General features: G+C 50.2%; 1 pseudogene; it reads left to right on the forward strand.

The window, feature by feature from the left end:
• The first annotated feature begins 1,262 nt into the window (after window positions 1-1,262).
• LOC121560078 lies at window positions 1,263-5,941 on the forward strand (annotated as a pseudogene).
• The last annotated feature ends 13,593 nt before the right edge of the window (window positions 5,942-19,534 follow it).

Here is a 19,534-nt window from a genome sequence, read left to right on the forward strand (position 1 = left end):
CATGATGTGTGACACTGCACCGTGGTAAAACCACAAGAGCAGAGCCTGTCCTACGACCCGAACGAGCCACAGCTCATACCTCAACAGACTATATTTGGGTTCGACAAATAGTCTCACCTCCAGTTTGTTGTTGGGCATGACCGAGAGGCTTTTCACCGTGTAGCCGAGAAGTATGGGTATGTTGTTCACTACTCGATTGAACGCAGAATAGATGTCGTTGAAGTTGATGGTGCTCAGATTCAGTCGAGTCGACCCTCCGACGATGCCCAGACCGATCACGGTGGCGACGACGGTGGTGGTGGTGGTGGTGGTGGTGGTGGTATTGTCGGTAGTAGTAGTTACGTGACTGGAGTCCGACGTGTGTATGTCAAACACTGCAGTGATGCAGCGAGAATCGCCCCTTGCGTTTTCTGTGTTCTGGAAAGTCGACATAGCTTCGATGGATGGATGTTGTTTGTCTGTGAGACACGAACCTGTTATATTGTGGATTCAATGACCACTCCCATAAAAATAATAAATTATATTATATTCATTTATTTATTTATTTTCGGGGGTTAATGTTAGAGCCTAGGTGTTAGCGCGAGTGGCTCGCTGTATATCTCCTCCCGCTGTCCTGTCCTGTCCTGTCCTGTCCTGTCCTGTCCGGGTCAAAAGGACCCAGGCTACGTGTTAGAGCCTAGGTGTTAGAGCGAGTGGCTGTATATCCCCTCCCGCTGTCCTGACCGGGTCAAAAAGACCCAGGCTACGTGTTAGAGCCTAGGTGTTAGAGCAACTCGCTCTATGTCTCCACCTGCTGTCCTGACCGGGTCAAAACGACCCAGGCTACATGTCAGAGTGTTAGAGCGAGTTGCTGTATAACCCCTAGCGTTGTCCTGTCCTGTCCTGTCCTGTCCTGTCTGGGTCAAAACGACCCAGGCTACACGTTAGAGGCATAAGCTCTGAGCCAGAGGTACTAGGTAAGCCGTAAACAAACACCAAACCAACACCAACACCAATAACTACTACTACTACTACTACTACTACTACTACTACTACTACTACTACTACTACTACTACTACTACTACTACTACTACTACTACTACTACTACTACTACTACTACTACTACTACTACTACTACTACTACTACTACTACTACTACTACTACTACTACTACTACTACTACTACTACTACTACTACTAATATTGCCTCCGTGGCATGTCCGGACACGTGCCGAAGAGAGAGGTCTTGGGGACTTCCCCAGCCTGGGTGCCGAAGCTATTATGAGTGCTGTGCGATTCACGGCCAAACAGGTCCTAGAACAGATATTTTCCAATGACTCTGACTGCGATGAGGAAGCGGACGAGGAAGCGTCCGAAGAAGAAGACGGGGAGGAATACAACCCAGAGGACGAGGAGACCACAGAGGACGACGACGACGACGACTACGACGCCGCAGCCGCCGACGCCGCCGATGACGAGGACGATGTCCAAGTAGAAGAAGGTCAAGGCGTAGAAGACGAACGAGACGATGACGACGACGACGACGACGACGACCAACAAGAAGAAGAAGAACAACAAGGGGAAGAACAAGGGGAAGGTGAAAGTGAGCGAGGAGAGCGAGGAGACCTCCGCCGCTTCCGCAGCCGCAGCAGCCGCCGCCGCCGCAGCATCAGCCCCAGAACACAACACGATATCCCTCGAGTGGAAAGAGAGACATTCGTGTCGAGAAACGGCCAAATCCAATGGTGCTCGGTGCCCTGTGACAACAATCGGGGCGTCGGAGGGGCCGCGGCAGCGGCAAATAGTAACAGGCCGGTTGCTGAGGTGCCGGAGGACATGAGGCCCGGGCCTACTAGGCAGGCCGTAGGCCAAGCCCGCGACATCCTCTCCACGTTTCGCTTGTTTTTCACACCCGAGATAGAAGACATCATCCTGGAGATGACCAATCTGGAGGGCGTTCGAAAATACGGAGCCCGAGGCGACGGCGACGACGGCGACGACGACCACCGCCGCCACTACGCCGACGACCACGAAAACCACGACCACCACGAAGTCCACGAAGACCGCGACCGCGGCGGCGGCCGCTGGAAAGCGATGGACTCCACAGACCTGAGAGCCTACGTAGGGCTGCTCATCCTAGCCGGCGTGTACAGGTCCCGAGGCGAAGCGGCCTCTAGTCTCTGGGACGCCGAGAGCGGAAGGACCATTTTCCGCGCAACCATGCCGCTCAAAGTCTTTCACGCTTACTCGAGACTCCTTCGCTTCGACGACCGTCAGACCAGAGCCGAGAGACGCGCAGCAGGCGGCGGTGACAAACTTGCGGCCGTGAGAGAGGTCTGGGACAAGTGGGTCGAGAGGCTGCCGCTCCTCTACAACCCCCGGGGCCGACGTGACGGTGGACGAGCAACTGGTCCCTTTCAGAGGTGTGCCGGGGCCAACAACACCGTACAAGAGCACAACAACAACACTGAACACAACACTGAACACAACACAACACAACACAACACGCTAAAGCTAATCTCTTGTCTTTCCTCTCCCTCTCTCTCTCTCTCTCTCTCTCTCTCTCTCTCTCTCTCTCTCGCTCTGCTCTCTCGCTCTCTCTCTCCTCCAGGCCGATGTCCTTTCCGCCAGTATATCCCAAGCAAGCCGGCCAAATACGGCATCAAGACATGGGTGGCCTGCGACTCCAAATCCAGCTACGCCTGGAAGATGCAGGTCTACACCGGCAAGGCCACATGCGGAGGCCCCGAGAAGAACCAGGGGATGAGGGTCGTGCTCGATTTGACGCAGGGACTCAGGGGTCACAACGTCACCTGCGACAATTTCTTCACCTCATACGAGCTCGCGCGCCAGCTCCTGACCAGGAACGTCACCGTGGTCGGCACAGTCAGAAAGAACAAGCCAGAGCTCCCGCAGGCGCTGCTCGCCTCAAAGGACAGGCTCCTCTTCTCCTCCAAGTTCGCCTTCACGTCCACCACCGCTCTAGTGTCCTACCTGGCAAAGAAAAACAAGAACGTCTTACTCCTGAGCACGCTGCACACCGAGGCTCACGTTAGCCGCCGCCAGGACAAGAAGCCGGCCATCGTCCTAGACTACAACAGCAACAAGGGAGGTGTGGACAACCTAGACAAGGTGATTGGAACCTACAGCTGCAGGAGGATGACCGCGCGCTGGCCCCTGGTCATCTTCCACAACATCCTTGACGTGTCCTCTTACAACGCTTTTGTCATATGGCGAGAGCTCAACCCCACTTGGATGCCTGGCAAGAGAAACAAGAGGAGGGTGTTCCTCGAGCAGCTGGGAAAGGCACTAGTGACTCCGTTCATACAAAGAAGGGCCCGTCTCCCTCGCACCGAAGCCTCTGCGGCGCTCGTCAAAGCTGTTCAGAGGGCTACGTATCGTGATCAGCCCCGGCGGGATCACGCCCCGCAGCACCGGACCACGCAGCACCACCGGCCCAAGCACCCAACCCCGCACAACCCAGTAAGAGGAAGAGGTGTCAGGTCTGCCCCACAAAGAAGGACTGTAAAACACACACGGTGTGCACCAGGTGTAACAAATACATCTGCAAAGGCTGCTCGCACCCATACTGTCCCACATGTTCCAACTGGGCCTTTAGTGAGAGGGGGGACAGTTCGACCCGGAGGGCACGGCGTGTGTACAGAATACCAGGACAACGGGAGGGTTATCATCCATACTCAAACAGTACAGCGGTACAGTCCACGGAATGTGGTCCAATAGGGGGGTGTTTTTAAATCGCATACCCAAACTCACACAGTCCACAAGCCGGTGAAGCAGGTATTAATGACTTTACCAATGACAATAGCAAAGACCTCTAGAGTAGAATAGACTAATTGATGGCGGGGTGTCAGGATACTATGCTTGCTACTGGGGACCCATGTAGAGAGAAGCAGTTCAACCCTATCGGGGCTGCAGATGCGCAGGTTCTTTGCAACAGGCTGAAGGTGAATTGCTTCAAGGACCAGTCTGTACTGAGTAAAGTCACTGGTGAGTTAGGGGCTCCGTGCAAAAACATACCGATAAAAGGCGACGGCAATTGTTTCTTCAGAGCGGTCAGTGAAGCGGTTTGTGGTACAGATGAGTTTCATAGAACCATTCGAAATGTCGTCGTGGAGCAGCTACAAAGCAATGATGTGATATACACCAGCATGTTGAGAAGTGGCTACCGTTCAGTATCAGACTACATTACCAAATCACAAATGGCCTCTCTAGGTACTTGGGCTACGGAAGTGGAGATTCAAGCAGCTGCAGATTGTTTGGGTGTCAGCATATATACATACTACACCGGGAGGTGGCTTATACACCGTTGTAATGGTGTAAAGGTGTCTAACCAGGGGATCTATTTGGAGAATGTTGGTAACCACTTTGAGACAGTTGTTTGCGTCCAGAGGCATCAGATGCTGTCTTGCTATGGGTACTGCAAAGTAGATAGAAGTAGGACCAGTGTTACGCCACTAAGAGACGAGTGTTCAGCCTCAGTCTGGTCCGATTTTGAGAGTGCAAGGCTATCACCAAGCTCAAGTTACTACAATGATTGGACGTGTGAGGAACATCACGGAGACCCAATAGAGGACAATGGAAATGTATATGAAACTATAGGTGATAATGTTGACAACACCATGCTTCAGGAAGCTGAACCCCATGACCAGTACTTGTCAAACAACAGCCCTGTAGACGACCAAATGTTTTACGGAGCAGATTCATGCGAGAACGGTTGTACGCAAAAACATTCAACCCTTCCGATTCCGATAGGTGCGATTCCGAGATCGATTGGGAAGGAAGCATGATGTATCCATTTGAATACGAAACTCTAGGTGATCAACTGGAGGACACCAGGCTTCAGGAAACAGAACCCGGTGACCAGTACGAGTCAAACAACAGCCCTGTGGACGACCAGCACCTATATGACTCAGATGCATGCGGGAACAGTTGTAGACAACACACATTCAGCTCCTGCAGATTCCAACCGGTCCGATTCAGAGACCGATTGCCAAGCAACAATGGCAGGTGACTACAATGATTGGACGTATGAGCACGAACACGACACTCTAAGTGATACCGTGGAAGACACCAGGAGTCAGGAGGAGGACACCCCTCCCCAGTACGGGTCAAACACCAGACATGTGGACAGGGACAATGTTTACAAAGAAGCGGTTGACGACTACTTCGACGTTGACGATGACGATGTTGAAGATATGGTTCGAGCCGAGGAGGATGCTAAAAAACATCAGCAGATAGATCTCATGCTTAAGTGGTCGATATTGAACAGAACGTGGCACTCCTTTCTAGAATGGCTAGGTGAGCGCTGGTGGGGCTCAGTCTCTGCAGATCAGATTAGCTCCTTCATGGGCGGACCTAAGATTCGCTTTGGAGATATTGTTATTGCGGCACACTTTGGTGACATGCCCGGAGGAGTATGTTCGGTTACGGCGAAGACTCAGAACGAAGTACTGACATTTCATGTGGCCATCTGTGGAGGCAGTTACATATGTAAGGACTTGGTAGAGGGCGACTTCTCTACGCCAATTGACATAATACGACATCTGGTCGATAAGCTGGGTGAAGGGGCGCATTCTGCGTCAACATTGGACAATACCTCACAACCCAGACTACTTTTCCGTGACACATATAGCGGGACAAATGTGTTACATGATGAAGGTGCTGAAAGACTCATGGTGGGGAGCGTCATACGGCAACGAAGTATGGTCACCCCATTACCGTGAAGTAATAGAGCATCTACGAAAGAAAGGACCAATGTACGAGAACCCGGCTGCAGCAATTCATTATATGGACGATGTCAGCCTGGGATACCTGTTTGACATTGTCACTGCATTTGGGAATAGATTCAAGGTGACGTTCGATACCTTTGGTTTTACAGTAGGGACAAGGGCACACTTCTCAGATATCGCAGGTGTGCTGTCCTACATCAGCAGGATTGACAGAGTCACATTTGTATCTCCACCCTGTTCCCTGATGCACGCGCACCAGAGCTTAGGGGATGTAGATTACATTGCCAATCCACAGCGCGTCGTACACTCACGAGCAACCTGTAATGTATTGCAACTATAGGTGCTTATGTGATGAGTGGTGTATCCCTGTTGTACTATGTCATGTACATTGTAATGTAAGCCTCCTTGTGTTGTAATACATGTCTATGGATATCTGTGAATAAATAAAAAATACTTGTGAAACTACGAATGTCCATTCACGTTTATTGAAATAGTACATTGGACCCTTCAGTCTGACAATATCCATACACAAACAGTGACTTTGCACAATATACAATCTGGAACGTAAACATACATAATCATACAATGGGTCATCAAAGGAATAAACAGGGCTTCTCCTTAGTCATCCTCCTCAATTGGCACGTAGGCGTCCTCATACTCTTCTTCGTCATCGGCCATGTACTTGGGAGACAGAAGAGTAATCACATTACCCATAGTCCATACACACAGTGAATGTGCCATCACATTACACATTTCAATATCTACCATGTCATCCTCTGCATTGTTACCCTGGTGAAGAGGAGGCAACGCTGGTTGAGGGTGAGGTTGTGCATGGTTGAGGACCTCGGGGTGCAACAGGGGATGCAGTTGGTGTAACTCAGGATGTTGAGGTTCCTCTCTGTCAGACGTTAGTATGTAATCGCTCTCCTAAGATGTATATTGTATGGAAAGAAATAGCAAAGTAGAATTTGCAAATGGTCATGGTATGTACAACAGTGCATGCAATATGATCAGCAAAGTCATCCACAATATATCTGAGTACCTACGGAACGGCTCAGTAGTACGGTAGACACCTGTGGAGTGGAGAGTAATTTCAGAAAGCATACCAAGTACTTAGGAGTATCATCTCTTGTACAAGCATAGTGCGTAACCTAGGGTGTAATGACTTTATCCTACCGCGCTGAGCTCGCTGGTTTCGGTTTCTATACCACTCTCCTCAGACATCATGCAGACTGTGATATGAACAATGGGTTGAGTGAACGATATACAGGTGTATACCCATCGGATATAGTAACCCAAGATTAGTACCGAAATGTTAATTTAGCTCAATCACTTTACCAGTACGTACTACTTACGATGTGTGTAGCATACTATAGCCGATGCACATGAAACATATAGCAAATATATTAGGGACTATGGCGTATGTGAAGACAAGCAACTTCGATTCACTCCGTTTCTGTAGGCAAAGAGTAGGAATGGAAAACAACTATGGCAACTGGCATCTATTGAACAACACATGGGCGTCATTTGTAGGCTGGATGCAAGACCGATGTTGGTGGGGATCCGTATCTCAACAGCAGATTATGTCTCTGATGAACAGACCTGAGGTTAATGTAGGAGCCATTGTAATGGCAGGATACTTTGGTTCAATGCCTGGAGGAGTGTGTTCAGGTATGGTGAAATATGATGAGAATACCGTGATCACATTTGGTGTATACCTCACAAGAGGACATTACAGATGCACCGACTTTGTACAATTCCAATATAAAAACCCAGTTAGAATGATACAAGATCTGATTGCAGAAGTCCCACACGGGTACTTGATGGCTACACCGGGAGACATTCCGAACCTCCGAACCTGGGTTCCTGCTGCAAACGCATAGTGGAAGACATGCGTGACATGATACAGTCCCTGAAAGGTGCATGGTGGGGACTTTCATCTGGCAGTTCCCCAGGGTCATGCGAGCACATAGAAGTGATAAAGGATCTAGAAAAGATGGAAGAGGAATACCAAAATCCGGCTGCCTCAATCTGTTATATGGATGAAGAGCGTCCTGGCTACCTCTTTGAAATTGTAACAGCAAAAGACAAAATATATAAGGTAACCTTTGATCGTTCGGGGTTTACTTGTGGGACCGGTGACCCCTTCCCCACATTGAGAGGTTTGCTGTACTACATGACAACGTTTGAAAATTTGACATTTGTAACCAGGCCCTTTCCTACGATGCAAGAGCTCTGCAGGAGCACAATGGAAAGGGCTGAGTATATCGAGGGTGACATGCCACCTCAGCTACAACGCTTCATAAAGGCAAGCCCTTATGAACGTGAACAGAGATGGAGGAAACCGTAGAATGCTATGCATAGCACATCTCAACGGAATTATTTACACCTGTAGTACTACTGATGTGTGTATCAAGTAGCATGTGGCAACCAGCAAAGGACCTCTGATGAGCATTACACATATACAGAACTAGGGTGTGTGACTATGGCAAGCAATGTTGACTCGCTCCGTGGCCGTAACAAATCCCGCAAGCCTGTTCCATACAGTACCGAAAATGATGGAAACTGGCATACATTGGATACAACATGGTTGTAATTTTCAATGCTGCAGCAATCTGTCATATGGATGACAACAGTCCTGGATAGCTGTTTGAAATTGTAACGTCCCAAAGGACATATATACTCTGTTACGCTTTGACACGTCTGGGTTTGAGTTTGGGTACGAGTTAAAGGCATCTACCATTAGAGATGTTGTGGTATACATGACAACGGTTAAAAACGTCACCTTTGTGACAAGACCTTTGCCTGTGATGCAATAGGTCCAAAGGAGCTGGATGTGCAATGATGAACATGTGTCAGCCTGTATGAGTTTAATTGAAGTGTACCGTGTAACCTGTTATGTCCTGGCATAAATAAATACATAAATGACCATCCGTGTGGTGATGCTTGACTCTTTATTCACACACTGTACAATAATATACACCTGTCCTCACCCATACCATGTTTACCAATCCTAAGTAACGTTACGGGATTATTCAACATATCATTTCGAATAGGCTTGGATATAACATCAACAACACATGTGTGGTCAGCTTGGTGATGGCAATATCTGTTTGCAAACCTATATACCTGGCTTTAGAGTATGTAGTCACAGAGATGTACGAACATCAGATGGACAGTCTCATCACGTCATTGACAATAGTATATGACTTGCCATCAATACACAACAGTGCATAACCATCCATTTCATGATCTGTTTTATTTATACACACACAAAAAAAAACACATTACATATACCATTCACTTGCCAGCCTGCCCATTTCACCCATAGTAGAAGGTACACCAATCGTTTAACGTCATATTTTTATTGAACATAAACTTCAACGGAGTCCTCCTGATGACCACGTCTGTGCTCAACTGTGAGATGTTTGCAATACTCTCTAATTGGTCATCGTCCGCAGGCCGCAAGCCATTGATGAGTCTTCCATAGATGGCAGAGATAGTTGATCCGTATATTATGGTTAGGGACATAGACCCGGTTATTTCACCTATGTTCCCAGAGGGGCTCTCGACCAAGACTCTGATGTGAGGCGTACGGCTGTCTACTATGGCCATGTTATCAGCGTACTCGCTCATGGTATGGTACAGGGATGAAATGTATTTCATCGCCGCGTATGATATTGAAATGTCTCCCTTGTATTTGTTTCTAGTAGGGAAAGATGTACATTCAAGCTCTCGCAATGAACGGTCCGTTGCCATCTCCTGAGTAACACGTGTTACAATGTCAAGGTTGTCAAGGGAAGCAGATCTCAAGAGTGCTAGGAGATTTCTGAGAGCCACATAGTCATTGTCAGAGCTGGGTTGGTGGGAAGGTATACACACGTAACCGTCCGCACACCGAGGGAAAGAGAATGACGGAAGTCCACCTTGGCCTTTCATGATGCAGGCGACGCCAATCTCAGAACACAGGTCGCAGGTGAATTCAAACTGCCCTCGAGTAAAGCCAAGGAGGACATCGAGAGCCCCTCTCGCTCTGTCCGAGGTCCAGAGGCTGTTTGACATCATGAACGCCAAGACATTGACGAGAGCCTGCCTGTTTTCTTCATCGTACATAGATGGGTTGCGTGTAAAAGGTACTGCGTCGGGTGCCGGCTATCTTCATACAGGATCCACAGTCAATGTCCACCTGCCACTTTGAGGAAAGCTTACACGGATCGCTCGTCAGGACCCTTGTCTTGTTATCGTTGAGTACGGTGAACTTGACTGGTATTCTTTCCAAAGTGCCTTGCTTGTACGCTGTAACACTCATGTTGTCAATTGTGAACAGGGTGCTGCAGTCTCCGAAGGGTATGAGGCCGTTCAGGTCGATTCTGAATGTAGCAGGCTGATGGGCCTGACTGACCCTGGTCATGGTGTGGGAGAAAACGTACTCCTTCTGACTGAAAGACATTCTTAATCGGGTGTAAGCTGGGTTTGAAAAGGGGGGATACACCTTTTCCAGTGTTTGATTGACGCGTATCTACGGATTCATATATATGGTGATTTTCATCTCAGTCAACGTTTAGCAGAGGGTTGCTTGGGGCAATGTGGAGGAGAGCGAGGATCAAGAGAGCCAGCGTGTTCGTTGACACACTGTCCTATCTTTCTCCTCTTGTCTTGGCCGTAGACGTGCTGGATAAGCTTGTGGGCCGGTACGTTGTTTGCAAACAGGTCTCTGTAGAAGTTTTTACAGCCTGCGCAATGATATGTAACCTGTCTGCAATCTACGGGAGGACGCGTCCTCTTGCCGAGCTTGGCTTGGATGGGTATGAGCCACTTCTTCTCCCTGAAGGTCTCCATCCACGTGCTCATGAGTGTGGTGTCGGCACAGGAGTAGGGCATGATGCAAAGAACCGAGCCGGGGTACATAGGGGCCGCTGAGCTGAACGCTTCGGGAGTGTGCACATGCAACACCAGTACGGTCTGATACAGAAGACCGGCCAGGTCAACTAGAGTCCTCTCACACAGCTCGCTTCTCGCTATGGACAGGCTCCCGGTAGAGGAGTCAATGCCCGCGTCTGTCAGCATGACAGTCGGCACGGAAATCGAGATGAAGGTGTCCGAGCAGGGACGAGGTAAAGAGTCGTCGTTTCTGAGGGACACTATGCCTTCAGAGATGGCTTCGGTGAGCCTTTTCCCGAGCAAAGCGCTTAGGTTCCTGTAGACGTCTCGGGGCTTTAGGGACATGTCCTCGGTGATCACCTTGAGGCATGTCTCGAAGTTTCTCACCCGGTAGACGAGCTACTGTCTCCCTGTTTATCCTTAGGTGTTCCAACTCCCGAGTCCCGCATGCCGGTATCATGTGTTCGGGGCAGTTGTTCATTACGGTGTTGAAAGTCACAGTGCCCCTCTTCAACCTCTCTCTGATAGAGGCGACGGAGGTGAGCAGGTGCTCCTTACAATCATCCAGGCTTTGGGCACCCAGAGCAGAGCTGTACATGTAGCGAGGCAAGCAGTAGTCTATAATGCAGTGAGCCACAAGCTTCCCGGAGCGGTTGACCAAGGTACAGTCTGAGTAGTGAGCTATCAACACCCTAGAGTTGGCGAAACATTTGTTGAAAGGCTGGTAGGGGGTGAGCTATGAGCTCCGTGTGACAAGAGGAGGAACCTATGAATGTGGCCTGGTGTGCTTGGCGAACCTGGTCCGAGGTATCATCGCATGGGGCGGTGTTAAGGTCTGATTGAAGGTCGCATCCGTACTCCCTATCGCTCTCAGGGACCTTTCCGGATTCTGAGACTTTGGCCTCGCACATGAGCGAGCCTCCGAACATGGCCGTGATACACCCTGTGTTAGCCTGGAGGTTCAACGGGTATCTGTAGAAAGCGGCTTCGCATGGGTTGCACTTGTGATACTCGATGCACTCGACAGGCTTGACGGAGAGTCCCGTGATCTGCTGTAGCCACGTCTTTACAGTTTCTACGTAGGTGGTTTTCACGCTGGAGTTGGCAACTTTAAAGCGATCCAGTGTTTGTTGACTAAAGCACTTGTTCTTTGAGGATTTGATGAGAGTGCTCCAAGGAAAGAACCCCGCTCCCATCTTGGACGCAATGAGCTCAGAAGCTTTGCACGTGAGCAAGTCTCTGAGGATGGCTTGCTTGCTAGAGAACATGTGGTTCATGCAGTATGTCCAGTCCTTGTACAGCGTTCTCACTTTTACGGCATCGACCGAGTCAGACCCGGAGGCGCCAGCAGGAACTAGTGTCGTGGAGACCCCAGAGAATCCAGAGTCCAGCTGCAAGGTTAGAACATCCTCCACTCTGTAGGGGATGAGAAAGGAGCTAGCTCGATGCAGCTCTAACCACCGGCCGATATCGTCAACGAGGGGTTCCCGCTCCAGGTACAAGATGACATCGCCGGGCTTGAGCTTGTGCCAGGGAGAAGTGGAGAAGCAGGAGACATTGTCAGTCTCCAGTTTGATGCAGTCTCCCTCATTACGCAAGCTATGAAGGTGTCCGTAACTGCAGAATCGCAAGGGGACCGCATGCTTTTGAAGGCCGACAGGCCCCTAACTTTCACGGAGACAGAGGACAGATCCCCGTTGTCGTCTAGGCTGTGAGTGAGAGCCACATAGGTCTTCTTAGCTACGTGGCAGTATATGGAGCAACTGTTTTCATATTCCAGCTTGACTCGCCTGTGTTTTACGAAGGGTCCCGTACGTCCGTGTATTCTTCAGACCCAGGGACTCTGGCCGCGTAGACGGGATAGCCTTCCTTGGTGAATGTTCCTCTCGGGTCTCTGACTACATTTTGGTGTGTGTTACCTCGGCCTATCACGTACATCCTCTGGAGAGTGTCCTCCACCAAGGCGGTGTGCACATAGTCCAGAAAGGCAGGCACCTGCTCGCCAGCCCGTTTAAACTTGTCACCCAAAGCCGTCCGGGCCTTACACGCGAAGCTCTCCAGGAGTTTGTTTTCACTATCCCGACCGGGCGCGTTGTCTCTGCACACGACGACTCAGGTCGGGCACGTCACTCTCAGGAAGGTCTCCGGGTCCGTATCCAGCTGAGACCATGACGCTGTCGGTGTCTCCGTATACAACGGGGCAGCGGTGCTTGTAAAAGGTAGCCACGCAGCTGTTTACCACGGCAATCTGTTGCCTGCCGTGGCCAGATATGAGAGGCCCGCAAGGGTGAGGAGCCGTTCCGTAGAAGGAGTTGGCAAGGACTTTACACTCTCCCTCCTGCATCTTGTAGTAGGCCCGCTCGGCCTCACTGATGTCAGGGTTCTTGAGCTTCCTCTTGAACTCGGCTCGCTGGTTGAGGTAGTACTCCACCGAGGAAGCGAATACGGCCGGCGCACGTACAAAACATCCTTGGGTCTGGTCGGATTTGAGAATGAGCGATGCGACTCAAACCCCTCAGCTTCCCAGTTGTAACAAACCCAACCAGATAGATCATGGGGGAAGTTCACGGGAGGCCAAGGGATGGTGGTCTCAGGTGAGATGTTGAGAGCGCACATGATGGACGGGTACATACTCGAGAAGTCAAACGAAAGCTCAAGTCCCATTCCGGGACCGGAATAGTGTAGGCCCGTGAGAGGATCACACACAGCTCCCCCTTCCACTTCTCGCTATCACCATTGTCAGACTGGAGCCTCGGGTCCCATCTCAAGCGGCTGTTTAATTCCATACCCAATGGTCCGGCTTTCACTCTGAGAGTATCAAGTGTAAACTTAAGCTGAGGGAGCTGAACCGAGTGAATGCTCTGCACGAATCCACCAAACATATCCCCTCGGCCGTGCACCACGACGTCTATATTGAGAGTGGTCCTACATCGATGGAACAGATTTGATACGGGCCTGAAGACTTTAGCCAGCCTGGCGCACAACTGCGAAGTCGACCAAGTTGTAGACTAGCACAGCAAAGAGACTCTTCCCCCATCCTGATCATCTCGGTCCATTTGACAGTAACCAACATCTGCCAGCTTGCAAAGCTTTCTGGTGTCCTTCGGAGGCTTTCTGTGCAGCGCCCTGGCTTTTGCGATGACAAAGGGGGCAACGCCGTTCAACTTCATGCTGGTGCACTGAAACTTGATCTCTCTAGTCCCAGCCATCCTGTACAGATCGATGATGTTCATACCGCAGCTGTTCATTTTGAAGTGGCCCAGCTTGGCCTTGCCTTTGTTGAACTTTTTCGATGTGCACAGATATCATTTGGAGCTTGTACTCGGTCAAGGTCCCGTGCATCAACACAGAGTCTAGGTTCTTCAGCATGTCCTTGTACATGTCCAGGTAACGACGTTTTCAAACTGGAAGAAAGGCAACACATCCTTGGCCAGGGCCCTGGTCATAAAGAGCCCGTGCCAGGCTTGCAATAGAGAGGAACATCGTTTCTGGGTAGCGCTGTCGAGGCGCTTGGCGTAGTTTGATTCAGCGTAGAAATGCACACGCTGCTCAATCACCCTGATGTCGAATTCGGCGTTGTACACGTACAGGAGTTCTATTTCCTGGTGGTAGAGCACTTGGATCATTGTCTCCAGGAGTGCGAGCTCTCCGGAGCACGGGGTGTATTGAAATCCTCTTGACATCATCTAAACCTGCGCCCCTTGCCAGTTCGTGGTTGGCCTCTGGGTAACAGTTCTGTGTTACCTTACATTTGTTATAGACAACTATCAGCAGCTTCCTGTGCTGCTCGGGTGATGTCTTGGGTATATGGGAGTTGATGATCACGAGAGAGACGCAAGTTATCTCGTGCTGCTGACCTGGCATGTCTGGCGACAGAGCTGGTATGGAAACGTGTTTACTCTGTCGGGGCAGCTGTTTCCTGCCAGTGTCTAGTATTTGGACCAGCTTATTCCTGTACTCTGTCATGTCCTCTACCATGCGCTCGGTGCAGTAGGGGAACTTGTAGGCGAAAGACTCACATCTTAGGGCCATATTCCGGTATGACTTGTCAAACACCGTCTCGATGTCCAGACACGCTGCCTTGTAGAAATAGGGCATGTGTTTACTGTCAAAGAGCTCAGCCTCAGCCTCCGACTTGTCATGATCATAGATGAGGTCTGAGGCTGAGAGGACATCGTTCAGCCTGTCTGCAGGTATGAAATACACCCTTCCAAACATGACATCGGAGCATAGGGCAGGCGTGTTACCGTCCCGAGCAATGTAGTAGCCCCTGTCCGGGCAGAAGTCTCCGAAAGTCAGCGAGCCCCTTACGGTTTCCAAGTACTTTGTGGCCAATGATATAGATTTGAGCGGGAATACCAGAGCATTTACTTTTCGCTTAATGTCATCGTGGAGAGCGCGGACAGGCACTGGCTCCGCAACTAAGTGTCTGGACCAAGTGTTCCGTACCAGCTCCCAGGTCTCTTCCTCACCATCCTGATCACAAATCAAGTCTAGGTCATAGGCCACAACAGGCGCTATACCAGTAACCTTAAAGTGTACTGTAGTGTAGATGATGCTGTCTCGAGCCTGCACCACCAAACCTCTGCACAAGAGCACCTCTTCCTGTCTGTGAAAGAAGACAGATTTGATCATAACCCCAACCAGATTAGGTTCCAGTTCAGGGTTGACAGTTCTGCGCTCAGGGTAGATGTCAGGGAAAATGTCCACGAACGGCAAAGCTTTGTTCATGATTCACACTCTAGGGATCTACGGTGTACGAAGCCTAGTGACATCTGCTGGCAATAAAAGTAGTTTATATGAGATCCGGATAGCCAATGTATAATGTATTAGGATGAGGCATGAGGCATCGGAGCTGGGGTGAGAAAGGAGCATACACCACCAAGGGGCTGATCGGCGACTGAACCATTCGACCACAGCTGACTTATCCACTCAGAGCTGAACCATCCGACCATAGCTGAACCATCAGCACAGGGCTCAACTGTCCCCGCACAGCTGAATATTCACACAGGCCTAAACTGTCTGCCAGTGCTGATTATTCACATATCCACACAGGCCTCTTCTCTCCAAACATATCCCCATAGGGCTGAATCATCCTACAATGCTGAGTATCCACACAGGGCTGTTTTTTTGTCCGATCATATCCCCATAGGGCTCAACCATCAGACCATAGCTGAACCATCAGCACAGGGCTCAACAATCCGACCATATGCATAGGGCTGAATCATCCGCTAATGCTGACTTATCCACTCAGAGCTGAACCATCCGACCATAGCTGAACCATCAGCACAGGGCTCAACTGTCCCCGCACAGCTGAATATTCACACAGGCCTAAACTGTCTGCCAGTGCTGATTATTCACATATCCACACAGGCCTCTTCTCTCCAAACATATCCCCATAGGGCTGAATCATCCTACAATGCTGAGTATCCACACAGGGCTGTTTTCTGTCCGATCATATCCCCATAGGGCTCAACCATCAGACCATAGCTGAACCATCAGCACAGGGCTCAACAATCCGACCATATGCATAGGGCTGAATCATCCGCTAATGCTGACTTATCCACTCAGAGCTGAACCATCCGACCATAGCTGAACCATCAGCACAGGGCTCAACTGTCCCCGCACAGCTGAATATTCACACAGGCCTAAACTGTCTGCCAGTGCTGATTATTCACATATCCACACAGGCCTCTTCTCTCCAAACATATCCCCATAGGGCTGAATCATCCTACAATGCTGAGTATCCACACAAGCCTCTTCTCTCCAAACATAGCTGAACTATTAGCACAGGGCTCAAATATCCACCATATGCATAGGGCTGAATCATCCGCTAATGCTGAGTATCCACACAGGGCTCAACCATCAGACAATAGCTGAACCATCAGCACAGGGCTCACAACTATCAGAACACAGATGATCCATCAGACCAAGGCTGGGGATACTAGGGTTAGGAGAGAAAGGCACAGGGCTCAATATATGTTAGACCAGACAAGCCCAGACTACCATGGCAGCAGCTACGAAAGTCAAGGCCATGTCCACAGAGTGTAACATAGTGCCTCACAGAGAGGCAAACACAGCTGTGGTACAAAGGGCCAAGGTGCCTTCCAGTAGGAGAGCGTTGTTTTTAGCGGTTGACTCTGACATATTACACGACCGGTTGTCTGAGGAGTCGTCTTTCGGCGCTTTGTCACCAAACGACAGAGCAACCTTTCAGTTCCTCTTATACCTGACATATTGCTTCAAAGGGGAGGTTTTCCAAGTCACTCTTGAGAACACAGATTTCTGCAGCATGTCACCACCTATCAGAGAGGACTTCGCTAGAGGGCGCCTATTTTGTTTCAGTACTAGACATGAGCACCGAGGACCCGCAATCCCAGTTGGACACACAGGCCGCAGCCTCAGATGATACGGACGAGTACATGTCCGGTACCCACCTGCTCAGTCTCATGAATATGAGTGTCAACATGGACGTGTTCAGACGAGATGACACGGAGGACATCAACAACGACAATACCTCATCCATGCCAGCAACATCAGCGGCTGTGAATGAAACGCTGGAGGAAGCGTGACAACGCCTTCATGCGACTGCAACTGGTTAGGAAAAAGGCATCATCCCTCAACAACGCTATGATAGCCATGAGAGACAGCAAGGGAGAGCTTGGCTCAATTTTCAACTGGGTGGATATCCGCAGCGACACACTGAACTCAAACATGGTCGACAAGAAGAAAGTCAAGGAGCTCCAGGGTTCCATGTACACACCGTCCTGCCAATCTGGGAGGCAGGTGATCCTCTTACCAGAGCCTATTGTGGACCTAAATCTGAAGGCTCTGGAGAACTCTATAGGCAGGATTACCGACAGCGCCAGTGAAGGAGAAGGCAAGGAGTTGTTCCTATCGCTTGTGTCTAAACTCACCAGTACTCAATGGCTGAACCAGACCGTTATGCAATCTGGGTATAACGCGAACATAGCGGAGGACCTGAGGTTCCTGGAAAGAGTGAAAGCGTTCACCAGTGACCTCAACGGTTCCTTGGGAAGCAGCGAGGTGAACATCAGAGGACTCTTGGTATTCAGGTACACTCTGGATACACTCATAGACAGGGAGAACCCGGACCTATTTGTGAAATCACTGCTCCATAGGCACATGCCTATCACAAAAACCCGCATTGACAGGGTGTTATGCGACATCAAGAGCAGACGCAGGACGCGAGCTCTGGCATCTTTGCTGAAGAACGGACAGTGCTACTGCAAGCCAACGCGCTCCAAGGACCCTTCCGGAGCTTGCAGCGGAGAGTGTCAGACAGCGTACTCGTGTTTCTACAACTCATCCGAAGCGTCACCCCTTCATGGTGAGCAAAGACGACCACAGCTACTACTTTGCGCACCTGTACCCTCATCTGGGTAAACTGGAGCGCCTGAGCAAAGAAATGAAAGTCAAGTACAGAGGACGCAGGCAGTTCGACAGCATAGCTGACACTGTCATCAATATGCTTGTCAAGCACCAGGTCAACGACACAGACTCCCTGTACAAAGGTTTGAGCGACGTGATAGACGACAAAATGAGCAACTCTAGCTTGTCTCTCGGTCACAGCCTAGCCGAGATCCACGAGTCATTGTACCTATCACCGGGCGATCAAGATGACAACTCGGTACAGGCCACCACTCTGGATCCGATTAAAGTGTACGACCAAGCATTGGTGCGCTACCTGTTTTGTGACAGCCTGCAAGTGGGCAGGTTGTTTCAGGCGTCTACCACATTCAATTACATTATCACAAACACCGCTCCCAGGTACACAATCGAACGGGTTATGCTCTTCAATGTCACTGGACCCGGTGAAGGTAAGAGTTACGCAAACAACGTGCTCAACTACCAGTTCAGGAGGGTAAGAGGGTGCATAGAGACGCTGACGTCTTTCACCCCGCAAGCGTTCAAGTACAAGCAGAAGCGGACCTCCTGCGTGGTGATGATAGACGACGCTCATATAACCCACGAGAAGAACATTAAATCCGTAGACAAGGAGTCCAACGTGATCCCCAATACGTTCAAGAACCTCCTGGACACCAGCGTACTGGAGAGCGATGTGGTGACCAGAGACATGAGCAGCGGCAAGGTGGACACAGTCAAGTACAACGCCGTGCACAACTGCGGCTTTGTGTGGAACACCAACACTATGGGGTTTGTGAGCGACGCTTGGGCCGATCGGTCTATGATCATGGAATCAGAGTTCCCAGAGCATGTGACCCGCACGCGTAGCACCAAGCAGATACAGGACACCGTGGAGAAACTGAACATGGATCGGATAGCTGCAGTGTGCCTGTACAGGCAGAACCTGATCCAGTCCGCTACAATGATTGCAGAGTCTGAGATTATGCAGTTCGGGTTGAGGTTCGACACCGCCAGAGACGCCTGCGTGGCTGCCCTGTACGCTAGCCACATTGTGTGCGCAGGAGTCACCAGCCGGAGGGTTTCTTTCTGCATCAACCAGCTGGTGTTTGCCGAGGCCATGAAGTTGGCGTGCCACTTTGTCTTTGACATTTGGATCCCTCCATGGACCAAGATCCCCGATGAGAGTTTTTTGCCAGACTTGAGGGGTTACATGATGCAAATGAACAGGAACAGACTGAAAGCTCTGAACCAGCTATCCTTCGGACAAATATGCCTAGAGACCAATGCTGTCTACAAGCTGTGTGCTGCTGCATGTCTTCCGGACATATGTCCCCGTGCGGTCGACATACAGGGTCGCTTTGCCTGCAAGGTGCTAGGGTACATCTTAACCCAGATCCATGAGCAGCACCTGAAGACTAGTTTGAAAAAATGGACACTTATGCATTTTTGGTATAGATGGTATGTGTTTCCCTGAGAAAGAGATCAAGGGCGGCAATGACGTGGCGCACAACATGCTGATGCTCTGCTCAACAT

This window comes from Coregonus clupeaformis, chromosome 28, assembly GCF_020615455.1.
Source record: "Coregonus clupeaformis isolate EN_2021a chromosome 28, ASM2061545v1, whole genome shotgun sequence".
NCBI lineage: Eukaryota > Metazoa > Chordata > Actinopteri > Salmoniformes > Salmonidae > Coregonus > Coregonus clupeaformis.